The sequence below is a fragment of the Macrotis lagotis genome, chromosome 1, assembly GCF_037893015.1.
Source record: "Macrotis lagotis isolate mMagLag1 chromosome 1, bilby.v1.9.chrom.fasta, whole genome shotgun sequence".
Lineage (NCBI taxonomy): Eukaryota > Metazoa > Chordata > Mammalia > Peramelemorphia > Peramelidae > Macrotis > Macrotis lagotis.
In genome coordinates, this window is record NC_133658.1 from 659,737,456 (window position 1) to 659,761,902 (window position 24,447).

A 24,447-nucleotide genomic window follows, 5' to 3' on the forward strand; every position below is an offset into this window, starting at 1 on the left:
CCAAGGATAAAAACTGATTTTTGAAGAGACAAATAGATCCCAGGTTGGATACCATGGTAAAACTTTTACAGGGCTTCCTTGACAGGGTTTACTTTGAAGGACAGTCCTCTCCCACTTCTCGGTCCTTGATAGTATCTCTCTGGCCTGTTTTGACTTCTCCACTTTGAACTCCTCAGAGCCATTTCAAGGGGGCAGTTTCTGGTAGTTTTGGCTTCTTTGCTTTTGATGAAATCTTTCAGTATGAAGAATCATAACTGACACTCAGGTTATTATTCCTCAGTGATGATGTCTAAGGATGCTAATGCTCATCATTTTGGCTAGTCCTGATCACTTTCTGGTTTGAAAAAAGGAGTGGTTTCTTCCACCCCTTAATCAATACAAGACCACTTCCTTGTGTACCCTTTCATTGTCATGGTAGATTCAATTTCCCTGACTTGGCTTCAGTCACTGACATCTAGTTTTATCCTGTCATATTGCAAGAAGATCTGGATTAGAACTGTTTAGGGCACTTTATGTCAGTCAGTTCTTTGCACTTTATTTTTATTTTTTACAAGGCAGTGGGTTTAACCTTGTGTTTATCTTGCCCACATAGGTAATTATTGTTTCTGAGGCTGGGTTTGAACTTTGGTCCTCCTGACTCCAGGGCTGTTGCTCTATTCAATGTACCACCTAGCTGTTCCAGTTGGTTGCACTTTAACTTTGAACCATAACTGTTTACTCCAAACAGAATATCTTTGTACTCAATCTTAATTAAAATTTATCAGACCTAGCAAGTTCATCTTTCACCTCCATCCCAGGAATACCCTTGGCTACCACTTTATTAGCCCCAACATGGCTAGAGAAGTTGGGGGAAGAGGGCACTGATTTCTTAAAGGATAGATATTCTTTGTGCAGCACCTAGGAAAATGAGATTTTGTTCCAAAGGCTGGAACTGATCATCCAGAGTATGTTTGGGCTGGTGTCTGTTGGTTCCCTGTCCCAATTCTCTGACCACTTCCAAAGCTCAAGTTATATGACTTAGTGAGTGTTTACAAAATGTATGCAAAAAGAGCCCCTTGGGGCAGCCACCTCACCATCTGGTGAGATGTGCAGGCTTCACTACCTGAGAGTTGATGAATATAGAAGCCCACTCTTGAGGGAGGGAGTTCGGTGTGAGCATGCCTGCTACTGTGGATACCAAGGTGAGGGTCTGATCCTCAGGCCCCTGGTCTGCTCATTCCCCCTTAATCATTCTCCTGCTCTGTTTGGGTAGAACTCAGCACCAGTGTACTCCTTCTAAGGAATCTCCCAGGTGTCCCACTCAGAGACAGGTACTCCTCTCTTCTCCCTCCACTGCTCTCTTCTCCATGGTGAGAATTCTGCCTTATTCCAGATAATGGCAATTCCCTCATATGGCTGTCACTGCTTTCTACTCACAGACGACTGTCTTAAGCACTCTATACCTACTGATGGAGGCCAAAAAAATCTCTTGTTACATGTGAGGTGTTTTCCAGCAAATATTCTTTGGAGAAAGAATTGTTTTTCACTTCTTATTCCCCCTACTTTCTTCTTCCTTATTGATTTGGGCAACATTAGAAAGACTGCCTGTTAATATGAAAAGAAATGCACTTGTAATTCATAGAAATAAATTTAAAACTGATATATTCATACTAACAATATTTAGTTTTGATTTTTTCTGGGATAATATGTTTGGATGGGCAGTCAGGCACAACTGGTATCCCTGGGCAGAGTGCTCATCAGGTTGAGGAGGTCAGTGAAAGGTGACATTTTTACAAAACTGTGCTCAAACATCTCTCTCTTGCCTCCCAGTGTACAGGGAGAGAGCATGGCCTCAATTTCCCTTGATTCCTATGCTAGATATCAAAGACTTAAAAGAAAAAAGATAAGTTTGTGATCAAGAATTGTTCTCCTTTAGAAGGAATCCTCTCTGGGAATCTGATTCCAAAAAGGATTCGATACAATCAGCCCCCTATCCCCCATACCTTTATTGAAGGCATCCATAAATGATTACACACCAAACCTGGAAGTTATCCAGGCCTCATCTGTAAAAAGATTCTCAGTTGTATTCCAAAGCTGAGCTGGGTCTCCAATATTTTTATTTGTTTTTCACAACTCTACTTGTGCTTCACGTAGGAATTTCTAGTACCAGTTTGCTATAAGATGTACAATTGGAACTGATGCTTTTGGTCGTCATTTCCCCTACTCCCCTATGCTTTTCAAATTGATTTTTCTAGAAACATAGGTATAGAACTGGAAGATTAGACTAACCCTCCTCACCCCACTCCCTTTTTTTCACAGATGAAGAACTTGGGGTATACAAAGTTCAAATGTCTTGTCTCCAAGGTCACACATGTAATAAATAGGGTCTGCATTTGAACCCAAGTTTCTTCCTCTAAATTCAACACTCTTTCCTCTGCATCATGTTATCCCCTTTGTCACTGTATTAAAAGACTGAATTTCAGATTCTCCTCAAAACCACTTGGTGTATCACTAATCTGGTGCTCTGGGCAGTCAACTAAGATGAAACCATGACCTTTGGCCATTAGTTTGTAATCACTTTTGGCATCAGGCATGTCAACCAAAAACCTCATTAGAAATATGCTAACTTAAATGCTCAAAAGATATGAACAGTTTTCAAATAAAGAAATTAAAGATATACACACACACATACACACATATATATAATCATATGAAAAAAGCTCCAAATAATTATTGATTAGAGAAATGCAAATTAAAACCACAATTAAGTATCATCTCAAATCTATCAGATTGGCTGATGAGAAAAGGGGGAAATGATCAGTGTCGGAGAGGTTGTGGGAAGATTGGGACAATGATTCACTGCTGGTGGAGTTGTGAATATATCTAACCTTTTGGGAGAGCAATATGGAACTATGACTAAAGAACAATAAGACCATTCATACTCTTTGCCCCAGCAATTCCAATTCTAGGTCTATATCCAGAAGAAATTATAAAAAAGGGAAAAGTCCTACATGCTCCAAAATATTCATAGCAGCCCTTTTTGTAGCAGCAAAGAATTGGAAATTGAGGGGATACCCATCAATTGGGGAATGGCTAAACAAGTTAGTACATGAAAACAATGGAATACTATAGCTCTATAAGAAACCATATACAGTTGGACTCTATAGAAGCATGGAATGACTTATAGGATCTGATGCTGAGCAAAGGGAGTAGAAACAAGAGAGCAATGTTCACCACAACAACAGTATTGTGAGATGAACAACCTTAATGGAAACAGTTCCTCTTGGCAGTCCAGAGAGCTAGGACAACTATATCAGACTGGCTATGAACTATGTTATCCCCATCCAAAGGAAGAAAAACAAAACAAAACAATGCACACATACACACACACATACACACACACACACACACACACACACACACACGCACACAAACCCACCCTTCAGAATCTGATGTACACTTTATAAAATTTATCTTTTATGTATCTCTTACCATTAATCCTAATTCCTCATCCTGAAAATTACTAATCTGTGTTTATTAAAATATGTATGTACAATGCTAACCTCAGCTAGCTGCTGAGGGGAAGGGCTTGGGAAGGGATTGTGGAAGTAAATTTTGTATCAAAAATATACATGGTCTATGGATGAAAATAAATAAATTTAAATTAAAAAAAAAGAAATATTCTAACCATGACCTTAATTGAAATCCTTTCAAATCCCATGACACTAGATATGCAATGACAATCAAACTGCTACAATTGAGACCTCAGAGCAGTTTAGAGCAATCCTCCCTAAAATGGTTTTTAATAGTTGAATACATGCACTTAAAATCACAGGTCTTAGAGATTACCTAGTTTAGCTCACCCATTTTATAGATGAAAATGAGACCCAGGTGAGTTTTGAGTGGTCATCCTTAATACAAAAACCACATTGCCTGCCTTGGGTTCCAACTGTTAAATTGGAGTCCTTTTTCTTGCACTGATATAATTTTTGAAGAAATTGTTAACTTTTGGAGTCTGTAGTATGGCACTAGTATATCCATGATTGCATCTGCAAATGCATGTGATCTAGGCCCTTGTGAAGCACTTTTATATTTGTAAATCAATGTTTCCAAGTAAGCCCTACTTGTTTGAAAATATTTTTGTAAATGCAGTCATTTTAAAAAAAATCTTTTGATTTTATTATACAATGTTCAATATACTGGTATTACCAAGTTTTCTAGAAGAGTGCAGATTTAAGGTGAAACAGGCCTTGAATTTGAATGTTACTCAGCCTTCCTGTTGATATTTTTCAATGCACTTGGCTTTTTAAACAACTGTGTCAGTGTTGGAAAACCAGTTACAAAGAAGGTGGCAATTAGAGAATCTGTATGACTTGACCAAAACAACACATGAAAAAGAGTGGACACCCTAAAGTGGTGGCCATGACTCTAGCCACCACAGCCCATGATGTCTTTCCTTCCTTGGGTGGGTTTTGAGTAGGGCAGTTGTTTAATATATCCCAGAAAAAAAAATCAGTTTTGTTTGTACTTGTTTGTCTTGAGGGTGTCTTTTTAGTATTGTACCCCTAACCTCTGCATAAGTGATTTAATTGATGGTAAGTTTCCAAGAACATGGAAAAGGGAAAATTTTATTAAGTATGAATGAATATTACTTATTGTATTGTTTTAACTGAACATTCTCTTGTTTCATTTGTGAACTGATCAATTTGTTTAAAGCAACTGTAAGTAGCAAAGGTTTCTATTTCCAGTGGAACCTTTGGATATTGAACACTTACCTTTGGGGGGAAAAAAAACACAACAGCAATTTGGTTCATTGATTATTTACTACCTTTGACATCAAATCATTAAATTGTGATCCTATCTTAACTCTCCCCCCCAAAATAGTTTATTTTAGGTTTTTGCAAGGCAAATGGGGTTAAGTGGCTTGCCCAAGGTCACACAGCTAGCTAATTATTAAGTGTCTGAGACCGAATTCGAACCCTGGTACTCCTGACTCCAAGGCCGGTGCTTTATTCACTATGCCACCTAACTGCCCCAGCCCAATATAGTTTTATCCTTTCCCTTTCTTTCCTTTCTTTTCTCTCTATCTCCCCTAAGAGTTGTGAATTTTGCAAGCCTCACGATTATATGGCTTCTTTAAATGAGAAAAGTCATATTTTCATATTGTCTTTTTTTACTTACATTTGATTAGTACAGCTAAGGATTCTTTTGCATTATGTAGATGTTTTCTATTGATTGCTATCATTGTCACTAGACAAAAATTGCTCATATAGTCTAATCACAAGAATAGCAATCCCTAAAAGCAGAGGAAAATGCAAGATCAAGGCATGTTTCATCCTAAATTTGCATTCTTTTAGAAGACTTGGTAATACCAGTGTATTGCATATAGTAGGTGTATAATATTATATAGGATTGTGAAAGAACTTTGTAAATAATAAGAAACTCAAGAAAAATGAACTATTATTTTCAAGGCTGAGTATATATATATTTAATTCAAAGTACAATAAGCACATAATGACTTATTCAACCTACAAATAATCTTTAATTGATCAGAAAATAAAGAGAATGTATCTTATGAGACTGTTGAGCATCAAATGATGTTTTACTGACTTTTACAGGATTACATTTTCTGCCTTAATTTTTAACTTTTCTTCAAGAAATTTTCATCCAAAATCACACGCTGAATATAAAGGTATGTAGTCTCAGAGGGAAGAACAAAATCTTAAATTGGATTAAAAGTTAATGAAATATTTTACTACTGCTTTTTACCACCACATTTGCAAGTTGTATCTGAACATTTCATAAATATCAAACCACTCTTCTCATCTCAATCAGTGAGGGGAAAAAGTTTGCATTTCATGATCCTGAAATTCTAATATGAAAGAAGAGAAATTAGGTTATAAAAGAAGGTACTGTATAACTTGCCTAATGGCCTGTAATCTGCTGAAAGTACAGCTGTCCTGGACTGTTTAACAGGTGCCACAATTACAGAGCATAACCAACATGTTAGGCTTTGTAGTGCATTTAATACCTTATAAACAATTGGGCTAATTTGGACAAGGCTAATAGATTAGTTCAAATGACACTATTGTAAAAGACCTGTGATTATGCTGTGCAAATTCATCTGAAATACAAGATTTCACAATGTAATCAGCTTTTACATGACTAGAATAACCAATATTAATATTCCAGGGAGATTTCAAGTTTCAGTTTACTCATATATATCATCGTCTCATCACTCTCATTTTAGTGATGACTGCAGATATAAAAATTCAGATCATTGCTTTGACTATTTTTCCTATCTGCAAAGATAGTCTGTCATCTTTTTAGGGGGGAAAAATCCTTTTACTTAGATCCTATGGGGGAATACTCATCAAATACAATGGTATATTGTCATAGAATCATTGCACCTGGAAACAAGTCATCCAATATCAGGGAAAGAATCTGCCTAATTTGCCTAAATTTGCTTCATTTGAAATTATTGCATTTTTTTCCTGCAACTGTCTTCTAGAGATAAGAAGAAAATCCAATATCTTACATTACAAAACTATAGTGATGTATCCTCTATATTTTTCTCCTCTGTGGACTAAACATTGTCAGTAGCTTTAACTCTTCCTAATATAGCATAGATCTTGAGGCTCAGTACAATGCAGGTTTTTCTTGTCTGGATGCTCTCAATATTCTCTTTTCTAGAGAAAGGTTTGCCTTAAGGTTAAGTATACCTTTCTGGCAATTAGAGGAAGAGGGGTTAGCCAAAGGTTAAGTTCCTCTTTCCAGTCTTTATTTATAACACCATTTTTTCTTAAGTCGAGTAATTATCTTCTAAAGTTGGCAGCTGGAAGATGGAGAATCGCTACTAATTCCAAACCACAAGTTCCTCTTACCCAGGGAGCTTTTCTGGTTACAAAATGCAACACCTACAGGGCAAGGACTTCTGGGGGTGGTTTCACTTTGACACCCAGATTTTGTCATTGACTTAAGAAAGCCTAGGAGAAGCATACTAGTTATATGACCTATCTTGTCTTGTTGCATGTTCAATGCAAATTTAGGTAATTTTAAAAAATCTTCTGATCTGTCATAATAATTAGTTCTGTAAACCACTTCTTCTCTTTGACATATGACAAATAAGATAACCTGATTTGGTATGCAAATATTATCAATAAAATTAAGTCCTTAGTTTCTTTTAAATTAAAAAAGTAATTTTAACACAGAAAACACATAATAGGATTCTAAGAAAGAAAGCCAAGAAAAGGACAGGATATGTTATTTATTTTCCAATGCAGAGAGACTTAAGAAGATTTAGGGTAAGGTCTACTGACACTGGTGTTGGGGGTTAGCAAAGTGCACAGTACAACAAAATTGTCACCATGTGATGACTATAACAAACAGTCACAGCAGGGTCATAGCAGTAGTACCAGTGCCTAGGCAATAGTAAAGGTACTGAAATTCTAGTCAGAAAAAGACCATAAGGGACCACTGTATTAGCACTGGGAATATGAATGGGTGCCATCTCGAAGCTATGTTATGCATTACTCACTTTGAAATCACAGCTTCAGTGTTTTTCACTGACTTCCCTATTCTATCTCAGGATAGAGAGGAAAAGTTATGGTAATGTGGAATCAGTAGGCTTACTCAGGTAAGGAGCAGATTGCAGACCTGGAAGACAATGACCAGACCTTTCCTCAAAATATACTTAATTACAGCAAAACCCTACTGAGTCCTACACTTAATTATGAAAGCAAAAGGATATAGACAAGAAGCTTGTCAGTTGTCCCTCCAATAGGTGAGCAAAACCCAATTTTAAACCCAAACTTTAAATCTAAATTTATGGTTAGATAAATCTAACTATTACATGTAAGTTAAGAAGATAAATAGAATTTGAGATATACCTCTGTAGAATATTAAAGGTGACTTAAGAGTACATTTAACTCTAATTCAACTACTTTTTAAAAAATATTAAAAAGTGACATAGGGAATATCAATTTCTCAGCAATGTATTAGGGAACTAAACCCTCCAAAATATAGGTGGAAGAACAAAAACATTAACATGTACCCTTTTCAGAACACAATGTAATCAAAATTGTATCAGAGAAAGACCTTTGAAACATAGATTAAAATTAATTAAGAACTAATTCTAATGCTAAAGAATGAGTGGGTAAAAAATCATAGAATTAACCAAATTAAATTACATTAAATAAATTGACAATAATGAGGGGAAAATGACAGAATATATAGAATGGATACAATACAGTTATTAGTGGAAGATTTATTTCTCTAAATGTTTAAATTAAGAAAAGAGGAAAAAACAAATCAGTGTATTAGGAATCCATCCAGAAAAATCAAAAAAAGAACAAAATAATAATTTCTGATTGAACACAAAATAGAAATTCTAAAAATTAAAAACCTGAGAGTTATTAAAAAGATTAACATAAAAAAAAACTGGAGCTACTTTTTTCAAAAAGAAAGACAAACAGCAATACAGATACATCATTGACTAATTTCATTTAAAAAAAAGAAAAAGAAATGACCAGTAACAAAAAAAAAATGATGAATGCACTACCAAGGATGATGTAACTAAAACAATTTAGTAGAAACTATTTTGTCCAACTTCATGCTATTATAACTGAAAATTTTAATAAAATGAATGAATATTTGTAAAATGTAAATGACCCACATTAATAGAAGTATTAGAGTACTTAAATAATAATACTATTTTTTGTTGCTTTTTGCCCAAGGTCACTCAGCTAGGTAATTATTATGTGTCTGAGGTCAAATCTGGATTCGGGTCCTCCTGACCCTAGGACTGATTCTCTATTGATTAAATCACCTAGCTGCCCCAATATTGTCATTTTTTAAAGAAAGAAGTTGAATTAGAGTTACATGTACTCTCTAGAAGAAAAACATAAACTAGATGAATTTATAAGTGAATTTTGCCAAGTTTTAAATGCTTGAACATTTCTAATATGTACAATTATATAAATTCTAATATTGTATAAAATTATATAAATCATACACCATCTAATATTATATTAAATATTATATAAAATATCATGTAACTTTTTAAAAATAGATGGAGTCTTTTTAAATTTACTCAAGGACATAAATATGGTTTTGATACCCAAACCAGGCAACACAAAAACAGAAATAAATTGATAGACTAATTTCCCCAATGAACACACAAAAATTAATTTAATAAAATAAAGCAAGTAGGCTACTTCAAAATAGCACAAAAATAAATATTAAGACCAATTTGTATTCATATCAAAAATGTAAGACTGGTTCAGAATTAGAAATTCCATAAGCATAATTTATCATATTAACAAAACAAAAAAATCATAAGATGCAACAATTGATGCAGAAAATGATGGATAAGATATTGTACTTATACCTATTAAAGATAGGAGAACGTTTTCTTAAAATGATTAGTAGTATCTATTTAAAAACAAAAGCAAGCATTTTCTGTAATGCAGATAAATTGGATGCCTTTCCAATAAGATTGGAGGGAAATAGGGAAGTCATTACCATCATAATTATTTAATATTATACCAGAAATATAAGTTGCAGCAATAAGACTAGAAGAAGAAATTGAAACAATAAGCTTAGACAAAAAATTACCTTTTTTGTAGATAATATGATAATATACTTAGAGAACTGTAGAGTCTCATCTAAAAAGAAAGTCAAGACAATTAAAAATTTAAAAAATTACCAGATAAAAAACAAACTCACATGAATCATGAACATTTCCATTCATACCAATAAAATTCAAGATGAAGTGATAGAATATATCCTTTTAAAATACCTGCAGACATTATTACATACTTAAGAGTCTATTTGCCAGCAACATTTTAGACACAATTACAAAAAGCTTTTTAAAGAAATAAAGGCAGGTGAAAGGAGGCCTAACAATGACAGATTTCAGTCTATATTTCAAATTGGTAATTATAAAAACAGTATGCAACAGGCTAAGAAAAAAAGTGGAAGAAATTAGCTACATAATGTATTGTAAAACAACAACCACTGTAATCTAGTGTTTTATAAATCATAGACCCAAGTTTTGGTACAATAGTTTGCTATTTGACAAAAATTGCTGGAAAAACTGGAAAGGTTTAGAAGTAATTAGGTACAGACCAATAACTCATACCATATTCTAAGATAAAATAAGAATATGTACATTATCCAATGAGTGATATCACAAGTAAATTGGGCAATACATAGGAAAAAAATACCTACCTGATCTTTAGATAAAGGAAAAATTCATGATCAACGAAGGAATAAAGATTCTAATGAAATTAAAACTGGGTAATTTTTATTTCACAAAATTAAAAATATTGTTTCAAAAATTGCAACCAAAATGAGAAGAAAAACTACCAAGTCTAGGGGGAATTTAAAGCAAATTTCTTTAATAAAAATCTCATCTCTCAAAAATTGTGAACTAAATTTGTTAAAATAGTAACAGTTCTCTAAGTAATTAATAAATGGTGAAAAGATAGCTTTCAAAAGAAAAAAAGTTAAAGTTATCAGTACTCATATATAAAAGAAGTTCTAAGTAACAAAAATGTCAATGAAAACAACAGAGGAAACACCTCACACCCACCAGATTAGTAAAAGATAAGAGAGAGCCTTCCTGAGCAAAATGAAACTAACAGAGTCCAGGAGCTTTTCCCTGCCAAACCTCTGCACAAGACAGTCAAGCTACAGATCTCCAAGAGCAAGAGAAAATTCAAAGAAGTGTTCGATGGTAGATATCATGAAGGCTCTTCAGTGGAGTTCTGTCTCTTTGGGGGAAAGGAGAAGTAACATCAAGCAAGACTGGGAAGGGGGAAAAGTCAGTGGGAGACTTTAAGCCACAGTGCAGTCTAGGACCCTACAGCTTGACAACAGCATGGAACCTAATAGTCAGACAGCAAGCCAACAGGGAGGATAGAAACCCCAAATTGCAAAAGACAGGACTAGGTTGGGAATAAACCACTGCATAGACAGAACCTGGACATAAATAACCTTGTCTTCAAAGACAAGACCTGGACTACAAATGCAACATCTTGCCCAACAAGAAGCCAGGGATCAGACCCCAGCCCCAGTATAAAAAAAATCTTGGATCTATGCTCCCTAGAGCCCAGCATTAACGCTAAAACAAAAGAGATGAGAAAACAAAATAAAAGTAAAAGAGTGCTTTCCAAAGAAAACTCCTTTGCAGATAAAGATAATAACAGTACCATGTTTGAAGAAACTGAAAAATTACTCACAGGATATGTCTCAAAAGAATCTATGAATTGGTTTCAAAACCAACAGCTCATATAAAAGCTTTAAAAGGAATTTAAAAACCAAAGAAGACAGAAGAAAAATGGGGAAAAAAAGAAATGAATCATGCAGGAAAATTATGAAAAATTGACTAAAGAAATCAGCTCCATTAAAAGTAAAAATAACCAATTGGAATAGCAAACATACAAGCTACTCAAAGCAAATAAAACCTTAAAAAATAGAATTGAATAAAAAAGAAACCAATGAATACATGAGACTACAAGATTCCTTCAAACAAAATAAAAAGAATGGAAAAAAAATTGAAGAAAATGTAAAGTACATTTTAGGAAAAGCAAACATCCTGAAAAAGAGATCAAAAAGAGATGATTAATGAATCACCAGACTACCAGAAAGCCTAGATAAAAAAAAAAAATAACCTGGAAAACTTCATGCAGGAAATTAACAGAGAAAACTGTCCAAATCTGCTAGAAGACCATATAGCCCTTCAAAGGATATGCAGACAACATTGTGAGATGATTAACCTTGATGGAAATAGCTTCTCTCAGCAGTTCAGAGAGCTAGGTAATCATTTTAGACTGACTAAGGATGATGTTCTTCCAAACCAGAGAAGGAAAAACAAAAAACAATAAACAAAACAACTCCTCATAATCTTATGAACACTTTACAATACATAATCTCTTATGTATCTTGTTCCCTTAATCCTAATTCCTCATACTGAAAAATGAATAATCTGTAAACATGTTTATCAAAAATACATGTGTACAAAGCTAACCTGACTATTCACCGCTGAGGGGAGGGGGATGGGAAGGGAGGGTGGAAGGATATTTTGTAACTTAAATTATACATGTGCTTATGGATGGCAAAATAAAAAAAAGAAATTTAAAAAAATAGAAAGGATACAGAGAACCCCTACAGAAAGAGACCCTAGGATCAAGATTCTAGGGACTATTAAAGCCAAATTCCAGAACTTTTAAATTGAGGAGAAAATTCTGGAAGCAGCAAAAAAAGAAAAAAATTTAAATATAAAGGAAACACAATTGGACTCACACAGGACTTATTAGTCTCAACATTGAAAGAGCAGAGGACCTGGAAAACCATATATTGGAGGGCAAAGGATCTGGGATTACAACAAAGAATTTATTAACCTTCAAAATTTAGCATATACTGTTAGGGGAAAAGATAAATAATGTTCAACAATATAGCAGACTTCCAAAATTTCCTGACAAAACGACCAGAAATGAATTGGGATTTCAATTGTCAAATCCATGACTCAAGAGATGCATAAAAAGGTAAATGAAAAGGGGAAGGATAAAACAATAAAAATGTTAGTCAAGACCATCAAATTATAAAGAACTTCCCTACAGGGAAGATATAACACTTATAACTATTGAGAATTGTACTTCTCCTAGGATAAACAAAGAGTAGAATACAATTGAAGAGACCAGATTTAGAGGATATATGGGTATGGCTGGATCTTATATCACCACTGCAGAGGTCCAAGCTAACATCAATACGTTTGAGACAAAAAGCCCTGATGAAAAGCAGGAGTATTTACTTTAAACTTGACTTTCAGTTTCCTTTGACCCACTCTAATTCTGCTGTTCTCACAAAACTTAACACTTTCTCTGATGAGAGCATTATAAACTAGGTGGGTCAGAGTAAGGGTCTCCCAAACCTTACAATTAAATGTAAAGTTCTTAAGTGAGACATTAAATGTCCCAGTACTTGGAACCCTTTGAGATTCTTGTAGTCAATTAAATCAGGGTTGGACTAAATCCATACTTTACTTAACAAAGAGTTAAACACCCTGAGTGGGGATGGGGGAATTGTGGGAAAAAAGTATGCTTGGGGGAAAGGGTACAAATACCTCATTAAATGTTTTAGTTTTGGATGATAATCTGGCTCTTGAGGATTGTGTTTCGTTGAGGATACTTGAAAAGGGGATGAGGTAAAAATGATTAGATTTTGATATAATTTATGGGTCTTGAAAGTTATGCTTCTAGTGAGACAGAAAAGAGGAGGGTAATTAGTGGCTTTGAGGTAATGTTGCTTATCAGACAAAGTCACTAATTACCCTCCTCTTTTCTGTCTCACTAGAAGTATAATTTTCAAGACCCATAAATTATATCAAAATCTAATCATTTTTACCTCATCTCCTTTTCAAGTATCCTCAAGGAAACACAGTCCTCAAGAGTAAATAAATCCGTGATGGCACTTTGATAACTCTTTGAATTTATCAAGTAATCAATTAATCAAGCTATGAGTGATGATACCCGATTAATAATATTCAAAGTGGTGAAGATGAAGTATACAAAGATTTATAATTTTAGAGGAAAAGGAGGGTGTGAACACTGAGTAAATTCTATTCAATAGATTTCACCCAGAGAGGGAATAATATGCATTCCTACTTGTAGAATAGTTATCCTATTTTACAGGGAAGGCAGGACATGGAGAAGGCAAAGACAAGGGAAGAAAGGACTGGTGAAAGGGAAGGTGAAGCTACAAATAAAACTAAATTGAGAGTTAAATTTTAAAAGAATAGTTAAGGAGAAAGGGAGTAAAACTTTGGTAAGGAGGAATAAGAGTAAAGGAAAGAGAAAAATGCAAATGGGGAAAGAAAGCATGAAGGGAAATATAGAATTAGCCATCTTAACTGTAACTGAATGGGATGAATTCTTCCATAAAATGGAAGCAGATAGCAGAGTGGATCAAAAATCTAAATCATACAAAATGTTCAAATGCAACATTTGAAGCAGAGAGATACACAGAGGGTAAAGGCAAAAGGATGGAGCAAAATATATTATGCTTCAGCTGAAGTAAAATTAGTCATCCTGATTCCAGATAAAACAAAAGCAAAAACAGATCTCATTAAAAGGGATAAGGAAGGAAGCTACATTCTCTTAAAAGTTACCATAAATAATTAAGCTATATCATTATTAAACATATATGCACCTAGTTGGATAGCATCCAAATTACTAGAGGAAAAGATAATTGAATTACAAGAAGACATAGACAGAAAAAATTTAATTGGGGACCTCAACCTCCCTCTCTCAGAACTAGAAAATCTAACCACAAAATAAACAATAAAGAAGTTAAGAAGGTGAATGAAATCTTAGAAAACGTAGATATGATAGACCTCTGGAGAAAACTTAATGGGGATAGAAAAGAATACACCTTTTTCTCTGCAGTATATGACACCCATACCAAAATTGACCATGTATTAGGACATATAAAAACTTAGAATTAAATATAGAAAAACCAAAATAATAAATGCATGCTTCTCAGAACATGATACAATAAAAGTTACATGAAATAATGGGTCACAGAAAGAGAAACCAAAAACTAACTGGAAACTAAATAGCTTTATTTTAAATGAGTGGATTAAACAATAAATCCTAGAAATAATCAGTAATTATGTCCAAGAAAATGGAAATAATGAGACAGAATATGAAAATTTATAGGATTCAGCCAAGGAGATTTTGAGAGGACAATTCATATCCTTAATTGCTTATATGAATAAAATAGAGAAAAAGGAGATCAATTAATTGGATATACGAATCAAAAAGCTAGGAAAAGGAGGCAGCTAGGTGGCATAGTGGACAGAGCACCGGCCCAGGCCCTGAGTTCAAATCCATCCTCGACCACTTAATAATTACCTAGCTGTGTGACCTTGGGCAAGTCACCTAGCCCCAATTGAAAAAAAAAGCTAGATAAAAAACAAATTATAGATCCACAATTAAATGCCAAATTAGAAATTCTGAAAATCAAGGGAGAGATTAATAAAATTGAAAGAAGAAAACCATTGGTCTAATAAATAAAACTAAGAGCTCATTTTATGAAAAAGTCAATAAAATAGATAAAACTTTGTTTAATCTGATTTTAAAAAGAAGGAAGATAACCAATTGTCAATATCAAAAATGAAGAGAGTAAACTAAGCATCAATGTGGAGAAAATTAAAGGGATAATTCAGTAATTTTGCCAAATTGCATGCCAATAAATTTATTAACCTAAAAGAAATGGATGAATATTTACAAAAATAAATACTACCCAGATTAACAGCAGAGGTAATAGCACACTTAAATAATTCCATTTCAGAAAAAGAAACTGAAGACTCTCTCCAAGAAAAAGTCTTCAGGTCCAAGTGAAATTACAAGTGAATTCTACCAAACATTTAAGGAACCACTAATTCCTGTTTTGTGTAAATTATTTTTAAAAACAGGAGAAGGAGTTCTACCAAATTCCTTTTATGACACCAACATGGTGCTGATACCTAAACCAGGAAGAGTGAAAACAGACAAAATTACAATCGAATCCCCCTAATGAACTTTGATGCAAAAATATTAGATGAACTTTAGCAATGAGATTACAGCAAGTTTTTACTAGGATTACCTACCATGATCAGGTAGAATTTATTCCTGGTAGGCAAGGGTGGTACAATATTAGGAAAACACTCAACATAATTGAATATATTAATAGCAAATGCAGCAGAAATCATCTGATTATCTTAATAGATGCTGAAAAATCTTTGATAAAATACAATAATCATTCCTATTAAAATAATAGAAAGTTTAGTAATAAATGGAGTTTTCCTCAAATTAATAAGTAAAAACATCCACAAATATTATATGTAATGGGGATAAACTTGGAGCATTTCCCATAAGATCAACAGCCAAACAAGTATGACCATCATCATCATTATTATTCAATAGAGTTAGGAATAACAGAAGAAAAAGAAGTGAAAGGAATCAGAATTTGCAAAAATTTGCAAAGCTTTCATTCTTTCCAGATGATAAGATGGTATACTTAGAGAATTCAAGAAAATCATCTAAAACTATTCCTTGGAATAGTTGACAAATTCAGCAACGTAGAAAGATATAAAAATAAACCCACATAAATCAACTGCATTTCTATATATATGAACAACAAAGCCCAAGAGCAAGAGCAAAAGCTTGAAAGAGAAATTGCATTTAAGGTAGCAGTAGATAACATTAGATACTTGGGAATCTACCTGCCAAGACAAACCCAGAAACTTGTATGAACGCAATTAAAAAACACTTCTCACCCAAATAAAGTCAGATCTAATGAACTAGAAAAATGTCAATTGCTCACTAATATCATAAAAATGACAATTCTACCCAAATTAAATTACTTATTATGTGTCATAATGATAAAACCCCCCAAATAACTACTTTACTAAGCTAAGAAAAATAGTAACAAAATTCATCGCAACAAAAAATCAAGAATAGCAAGGAAATGATGAAAAAGCTGTAAAGGTAGGTGTCATAGCTCTACTGGTTCTAAAACAATAAAGCAAAGGGCAATCATCAAAACTGCCTGGTTCTGGTTAAGAAATAGAGTAATGGATCAATGGATCAAGATAGGTTCAAAAGAAACAGTCATAAATGATTTCAGTAATCTACTATTTGACAAACCCAAAGACATTAGCTTCTGGAGCAGGAAGTTAATTTGACACTATTTGAAAAAATTGTTGGGAAAACTGGAAAATAGTGTGGCAAAACTAGACATAGTCTCACCTCTCATAACCTATACCAAAATAAGGTAAATTGGGCACAAGATTTAGAGAATGTGACACTACAGATTAATTAGTATACTAAGAAATCCTCTATCTGTCAAATCTATGGAAATAGGGGAACTTTATGACCAAACAAGAAATAGAATACATTATAAACTGCAAAATAAATGCATTGGTCATATTAAATTAAAAATGTTTTACACTCATAAAATCAGTTATGCCAAAATTAGAAGGAAAGCAGAAAGCTGGGGAACAATCTTCACAACTAGGAGTTCTGATAAAGATCTCACTTCTAAAATACATAGAAAACTCTACCAAATTTATAAGGCTGCATGTCATTCCCTAATTGATAAATGGTTAAAGGATATGAAGAGAAAGTTTTCAAATGAAGAAATTAATGTTATATACAATCATATTAAAAAAATCCTCGAAATCATTATTAGTTATAGAAATGCAAATTAAAACAACTCTGAGGTATCAGCTCTCAGATTTAGGCAAAGAGGTTATGGGAGCATTGGGACATTGATGCATTGCTGGTGGAGTTGTGAATGAATCTAACTATTCTGAAGAGTAATATTGAACTATGTCCAAAGAGCAATAAAACTATTTATACCCATTGACCCAGAAATTCCAATTCTAGGACTATATCCAGAAAAGAAATAATAAAAAATAGGAAAAGCCCTACATATTCTAAAATATTCATAGCAACTCTTTTTGTAGTGCAAAGTATTGGAAATTGAGGGGATGTCTATCAATTGGGGAATGTTATGACATGAATATTATGGAATACTATTTTTAAAGAAATCATAAATGGCTGGCTCTAGAGAGGCATGGAACATATTACAGGATTTGATGCTCAGAGAAGGGAGCAGAACCAAGGGAACAATGTACACAGTAACAACAATTTTGTGAGATGATCAACCCTGATATATGCAGGTGCTCACAGAAGTCAGAGAGCTAAGACAACCTTATTAGACCAGCTATGGATAATGCTATTTCCAGCCAGAAGAAGAAAAACAAAACAAAACATAATAGAAAAAGGACTCATTTGTAAACATGTTTAACACAAATGTGTATGTTCAATATTAACCTTACTGTTTGCTGCTGAAGGGAGGAAGGTGGAAAGTGAGGGTAGAAGGAAATTTTGTAACTTATAAATATACATAGACATATTGATGAAAGTTTAAAATTTAATAACATATATTTACAAAAATACATTATCAATAATTTTTTTAAAAAGATAAGGAAAATGACAAATACAGGAGACCATTTAAGAAAATAGTTACATTAATGCACCATTAGTAGAGTTGTAAACTAATCTAACCTTTCTAGAAAACAAATTGGAATGATGTCTAAAAGAGCTATATTACATTATTTATTCTTTAGCATAGCAATAATGTTACTAGGTCTATGGAAAAGTAAACCATAGATATTGGAAATGTTCTCATACTTAGAAAAATATTTATAGCATCTCTTTTTGTGGTAACTAAGAATTGAAAACTGCCAGGATGTTGATAAACTGGGGAATTATTAAATAAGTGATGTCTACAAATTTTATGGAATACTACTGCTCTAAAATAAATTAGGAAGGGTATAGTTTCAGGAATATCTAGAAATATCTAGAAATAAATAGTTTGAGGAGTGAAAAAATAAAGGAGAAAGAGATGGATAAAGGGGTGAAGATGGATAGATGGAAATATATATTTATTAAGTATGACTCTGAATGTGAGTGGGGTTAACTGACTCAAATCGCAGAAGATTGTAAAAAAAAAGATGGATTACATGACTGGGACATAAAGGATGTTACCATAAGCAAATTAAAAAAGAATGGAATAGTTTTCCTGCCAACTGTTTATATAAGGTAAGAATTTGTTACCAAACAAAAGATAAAGCACATTCAAGAATGAAAAATGGATCATTTCAATTATGAATTAAAAAAAGAAAAGTTTTTTGGACAAATGTAGCCAAGATTAGGAGGATATCTGAAAACCGGAGGAGGGGAGCAGATTGTAACATTTCTCTGATAAAAAAATTCTTAAATCCATAAAGTCTTGAGTCAAATTTCTAGGTATATAAGTCATTCCCCAATTGATAATTGGGAAAGGGGAGTTTTCAAATGAACTCAAAGTTATTTATACTTTTTATGAAAGAAAGTATTTTGAATTATTTTCAGTAAGAGAAAGTCAATGCAATAATTCTGAGGTATCACCTCTTACCTATCTGATTGGCAAATGTGACAGAAAAAAGCAAAGGGAAAAACTGGAAAATTAATGATTTTTAGTGAATTTGTAAACTGTTCCAATCATTCTGCAGGCCAATTTGAGTTTATATCCAAAAGACTATAAAACTGTGCATACCCTTTGACCCAATAATATGGTGGAAGGAGAAATATTTGTCTAGCCTTTTCTGTAATACTAAGGAATCTGTGCTTCTCTGACATTTTCTGTGGATCTCTGACTCCCTCCCATTCTTCAGTTTAAACCTCTTGACAAATGCAAATTTACTAAAGCAGTAGAAATAAACTTTAGCCCCTTCTCCCTATCATATCTCTACCTATCTGGTTCTTAGCCTTCTAAGGTATATGCCTGACTCTAGTCATGTCAAGGTGGGTCAATCCTTGACTCCCTCCCCTTGATTGCATAAGAGATGGGGTAGGATCTCTATAAAAGTTTTATCCATCCACTTCTCCAGGCTAGGTCCATGTTGAACTAAGCCCAGTCACTGTTTAATGGCTGTTTCTTTTTGCTCCCTCTTACCTGTTCTTGTTATTCTCACCAGCCCAGCTTGTAGCTGTTTCTTCTTTGCTTAACTTCACCACTTCTACTGAAAATCACTATCTTGTTGCCTTTCTAAAGAAACTAATCTTTGAACCTTCTTTAGTAAACTGTGAGCTTTTACAGTAACCTGTGAGTTAAAATTTAATTCTTTTCTTACTTTCCTGAATCAGAGAGGTTAGTGATTTCTTCATCCAAAATGAACTTACATTGAATTTATTTTTAACAAAAATTATTTATTTATTTTCATGCCCATGCACATACACATGTCTATTTCTTAGTTACAAAATTTCACTACACCTTTCCTTCCTACCCCTCTCCTCTCAGCAGGGAACAGTCAAGTTAGCATTTAACATACATATTTTGATAAATATTTTGCAAATTAGTAATTTTCAGCATGAGGAATTGGGATTAAGGGAAAGAGATACATAAGAGATAATTATTATAAAATGCCCATCAGATTCAGAAGGGGTTTTTTCCCTGTGTTTTTTAATTTCCTTTTGTTTTTCTTCCTCTGGATGGGGTTAATGTAGTCTATAGCCAGTCAAAAATAGTTGTTCTAGCGCTCTGGACTGCTGAGAGGAGCTGCTTCCATCTCATAATATTGATGTTGATGTAGTACATTGTTCTCTTGTTTCTACTCCCTTCATTCAGCCTGTAAGTCATTTCATGCTTCTCTAGAGTCTGACCATTTATGGTTCCTTATAGAACAATAGTATTCCATAGTATTCATGTACCATAACTTGTTTAGCCATTCCCCATTTGATAGGCATCCCCACAATTTCTATCATGTCAAATATATCAAACCTTCTTCCCTAAATCCTTTCTCAATGCCACCCTCCACTATTAGACCTGCATCCCAAAATAATTTTTTAAAAAGGAAAAATATCTGTATGTACAAAAACATTTAAGCAGCTTTGTGGTGTGTGTATATGTGTGTGTATGTGTGTGTGTAAATTAAGTGAATACCTATTAAATGGAGAATGACTGAGCAAGTTGTACATGAATGTGTTGCAATACTACTTTGCTAAAAAATAACAAGCAGGATGCTTTTAGAAAAAAAATGTTCAAACTTACATGAAGTGTTGCAAAATGAAGTGAACAGAACTGGGAGAACATTGGACACAATAACAGTAATATTGCATGATGATCAACTGTGAATGAATAAACTATTTTCTTCACTACAACAAACTATGACAAATCCAAAGGATATATGATGAAACATGCTATTGACCTCCACAGAAAAACCTGATGGAGTCTAAATGGAAGTTAAAGGATACTAGTTTTCACTTTCTTTTTTCTTTTTTTTTTTGTTCTGTGTTTTCTTTTATAATATTACTAATATGGAAATATATTTTGCATGAATGTATAAGTATAACATATGTCACATTTCTTACCTTCTCACTGTGGGAAGAAGGCAGTGAGAGAGGGAAAGGAATTGAAGCTCAAAATTCTAAATTTGAATGTAAAAATATTTAGCCATATAATTGGAAAAAGATTAGGATATTTTTAAAAGCACTCAGGAAATCTAATCCAGACAATAATCCACAACTTTTTGAAAGGAAACTTCCACATAGACATCTGATGAAAACAGTATAAAGAGAAACATTTTTGCTTTTTTCAAAAATGCTTTTCTTTTTGTCAGCATGGGAAATTAAATGTTGCATAGGATTTGATTTTTGTAAAAGATAACATATTTCTTGCTTTCTCAAAAGATAAAAAGAGAGACATAAATATATGCATACATATGTATATATACACCAACATATACATACATATATATGTATATATACATACATATATATATGTATATATATATATATATATATATATATATATATATATATATATATATATATATACAGAGAGAGAGGCAGAGACAGACAGAAACAGAAACAGAAACTGAGATAGAGGTTTTGGAACTGAAATTACAAGTTAAAACAAAGTAATGAATTAAAAAAAGAAATAAGGTCCATAAAATAATGGAGATTGAACTAAAAACATGATTCAATACAAATTATTGAAGCAAAGAAAAGGACAGTAAACCTGAAAAAATTTATAATCATACCACAATATTTGTTGACCATATAACTCATCAAACCTGCTACTCACATTTTGATAAGAGAAAAATGTTGCACACTTAGAAGTTATCACAATGGTGTTCTATAGGATAAAATGCTTTCTCAGTAGACTCTTTCTTGGAATGAAACAGTAATTGGTAAACTCTCAAACTCACAGTAGCTCAGGAACAATTCAGAACCCTTGTCAAACCCACTTGCTCATTGTTTGGGCCTACATTGGTTCAGAGTGAATATAAATAGCAAATGTTTCTGATTTGGCTATAAACCTGGAGGGCCTCCCCTCCCAGACTGATGTTTTTACTATTCTTTGAGGTACTTATTATTTATCTGTCTTAGTAACTGATAAGCCCCTACAGTCTTGCCCTAAGTTTTTTTTTGGGGGGGGGACTGAACAAAAGTAATTATTCTCAATATAGGTAAAATAAAGTTAAATTTTAATTGTATCTTAATTGTATTTAATTATTAACATATATTGTATTTAACTAACTGCTTTATTTAATCCAAAACAAAGCAAAACAACATTAAATTAAATTAAATTAAAAAAACCCTTCAGAATCTGATGAATACTTTATAAAAATTATCTCTTATGTATCTTTCCCCTAATCCTAATTCCTTATACCATAAATAACTATAAACATGTTTATCAAAAATACATATGTACAATGCTAAATTAACTGTTCACTACTGAGGGGAGGGGGCTAGGGAGGGCTAGTGGAAGGAAATTTTTTAATTTAAAAATATACAAGTGCATATAGATGAAAAAATTAGCAACAAATAAATCAAAAATATTTGATTCAAGTTCTTTTCTTGATGCATACTGTTTGACCAACTAGTCAATCACTGAATTTCCCCATGCCCTATGTAATTCTTTAAAACTAAAGTTGTATAATTAATACGGATATATGGATATATGTTTTGCATAGTTTTATATATATATATATATATATATATATAATATATATATAACCTATATTAGATTGCTTTCTGTTAGGGGGAGGGGGAGGGAAGAGAGGAGGTAGAAAAATGTGAAACTCTTAGAAAAAATCATTGCTGGAAACGATCTTTGCAAGTACTTGGAAAAATATACTAATAAAATATTAAAAAACAAACAAATAAAAAGATAACTAAAAGTTTCAGGGAAGACTTGCATTTATACAGAGAGTTAATTCATCAGAGAATTCTCCATACTTTTGAATTCAAAGTTTCAATACTTTTCGTGTATTGGACTAGCCACCAAAATCTGCCTAATCTTGATCTCTGAGGTATAGAAAAGCATTGAAGTCAGGCAATGGTGGTTTAGAATATCCACTCATTTCTCAGACTTTAGAAAGCAGCATAGAGAAATACCACAAGTAATTGTTCTCTCCCAGAATATTCAGATGGTGAAAGGGAAAATAAATTTGTATAAAGTTGGAAGTAAGACTCAACTAAGAGTATTTATTGATAAAATCTAAAGGAGGAAATCAAATAGCTGGAAATTACATTGCTTTTCAATAGTTTATTTTTAGCTTTAAATTTGTAACTCACATTTGAATTTTCAATATCTCATTAGACATTGTGCTTCATGAGGAAGTGAAAATTAATAAGATGAAATTGAAAGATAAAATATACATAGGGGGCTTCATGAAAACCATACCATTTTTTAATGCACTAAATAAATAATTTTTCAAAATCTTTCAAAGAAAAGAGAAAATATCAAATGATGAAAAAATTCATGGTATCTGAGATCTTACCACAATTTCTCCAAGGATCTGCTTTATCGCTATTAAAAATATTATGAATAGTTGACATATATGTCACTTTAATAGGCATCAATAAGCAAGTACAATTCAGAAAGTGTCCTTGATAAAAATATGACAAGGGAATAGATTGTTTTTTTATCAATGTTGCTTAAAAATTTTGTTGTTGCCTTTTATGATTTATCTATCCCTGTCATTTATGGTAACACTATCACCTTCAAACCCATACCCCATTAGAACAGAACTCTCTCTTAAAGAAAAAAGTAAAATTATAGGCAACTAATACAGTTCATCTGATGAACAATATGTCAACATTATGCTTCTATTGCCTTGAACTTTTATTCTGAGAGGGAAGAAGTTCTCTTTCATGATATATTTACTCTTACTCTTTATTCCTTTTAATGATCTATTTTACAGTTATTCTGCTTATTATTCTTTTGTTTCTGCTTAGTTCACTCTGTTAGTTGAAACAAATCTCATTTCTCTGAATTCTCCATACTGTTCATTTCTCATAGAATACAATATTTTTTTATTTTCATGTCCTACTTTTTATTCAGGAATTCTTTCCAATTGATCAGAACTCAATTTGTTATTAGTTCTTTGGTAAAATATTTTGAAATAATATTTTGAAATAATTAAATATTTTTTTCCATTCACTGAATTCATCAGTGTATATTTCAAGGAGAAACACTGAAAATGGACATTGGTTTGGGCATAGAGTTATATTGGAATATCAGAATGGATTGTCCACTTTTGGGAAATCATACAGCAGCACTATTACTACCTATTTATTAATTTACTATTAATATGTGACAAAGAAGAGTCACTTAGGCTATATGACCCTGATGGTCAAACCAAATAAAAACTCCTTAAGTTATTGAATATATATATATATATATATATATATATATATATATACATATACATACACACACACACACACACACACACACACATATATATATATATATGTTACCTTTCTGATCCTGAATCCTAGGGATTCAGATCAACCTAATATTAGTGATATATAAATACAAGTCAGATATGTCCATCAAGTATCTTCTCTTTACCTTTTAGGAATT

General features: G+C 32.8%; 1 long non-coding RNA gene across 2 annotated transcripts in view; it reads right to left on the reverse strand.

The window, feature by feature from the left end:
• The window catches only part of LOC141507618 (uncharacterized), a 104,965-nt gene extending 85,370 nt beyond the window's left edge, over nt 1–19,595 (reverse strand). The window contains exons 1-2 of one of the 2 annotated variants that reach the window (XR_012474207.1): nt 19,528–19,587; nt 9,595–9,644 (exon numbers count right to left, since the gene is read on the reverse strand). This is a non-coding gene — a long non-coding RNA (uncharacterized LOC141507618). Of the gene's footprint in view, nt 1–9,594; nt 9,645–19,527 lie in introns of both variants that reach the window. The other variant, XR_012474206.1, reaches the window with a different exon arrangement.
• Nucleotides 19,596–24,447: the final 4,852 nt, after the last annotated feature.